Here is a 1,179-nt window from a genome sequence, read left to right on the forward strand (position 1 = left end):
AGACTCCTTGGCTACTTCCCCCCCACCCCTTCTGCCGATCAGTGCCAGGGATACAGAGAGACTTCCACAGCAGTTATCACTGTTGGGAGGTTGTGTGTGTGTTTGATTAAGTTTGTACCACAACGGGCCTGGGACCTATCCCCAAGAGGGTAGCTCTTTGCTGAGAGGTGTCTTTCAGCTGGGGCAGAGGATCGATGGCTATCTAAGGTCAAGTATTTTGGATGTTTGTTAGACAGAATCAGCTACAGAACTCTCTCCACCCAGAATCTGTCTCATTTTTCGCTAATGGGTTGAAAGTAGCTTTCAAAGGTCAGTGCTTTTCAGCCTGGGCTGAAAGGCTCTAAAATGGAAAAGTAACACAAAGTTGTCAAAGAGCCTATCTCGGAAACTTCTACAATGAAAGCACCTCTGTAGGAAATCAGCTTTAAGCAAAAGTGGTTTATTTCAGCGTAATCCCTAAATAAAGAGTAGAAGTGGAAGGACTGAAGTCTTGCATTTAGGGCTTCATTGGCAGCCTAAAAAAGTCACATTACTTTGTGAAAGCAAAAATTTGTCCTCTTTGAATGATACAGCACAAATTAAGCATGGGCTGACTAGAACACAAAACATTACCTTCTGATTTTAAAGGCAATTCCCATTTCAACGGCATGTTAAATAGTATGTCAATTTTTTGAGTTACTTTACTGCTTCCATCTTTCCTCTTGTTCATCCAATGAACGCTGCAGCGCTTTTTGACCTAATGTCAGGTATATTTTGATTTGGCACAAAGCATGTACAATGATGGTTCCTCACCTAAGAAATAAGCAAAAACCTTTGGACACAAATGACACCTCCTTTTGTTTTGTAGTGTACCATGGTGTCATTTTCTGTGAATGTGGTCAGATCTTTTTGTTGGTTTTGGTTTGTTTCTCCCCCCGTCTTTTTTTGTGGGGTGGGTAGGGTGGGGGGTTAAAGCCATAGGAAGAAAAATGTGATGTATGTGTCCAGTCTGTACTTTTTTGTTTTTGTTTTGCAAGAAGAGTTGAAAAATATTTTTGATAATGAGTAAATGGTGGAAAATGCTTCTTAGTATTCTTGTCTTTATTTGCCAACCCAAGTACCTAAGATCTGTGTTTTTTAGCCCTCATGAGATTTAACGATGTCCTATTAAAATGTATTTAGTTAAACTTGTATGTGATT

This window comes from Egretta garzetta, unplaced genomic scaffold, assembly GCF_000687185.1.
Source record: "Egretta garzetta isolate BGI_Z169 unplaced genomic scaffold, ASM68718v1 scaffold448, whole genome shotgun sequence".
NCBI lineage: Eukaryota > Metazoa > Chordata > Aves > Pelecaniformes > Ardeidae > Egretta > Egretta garzetta.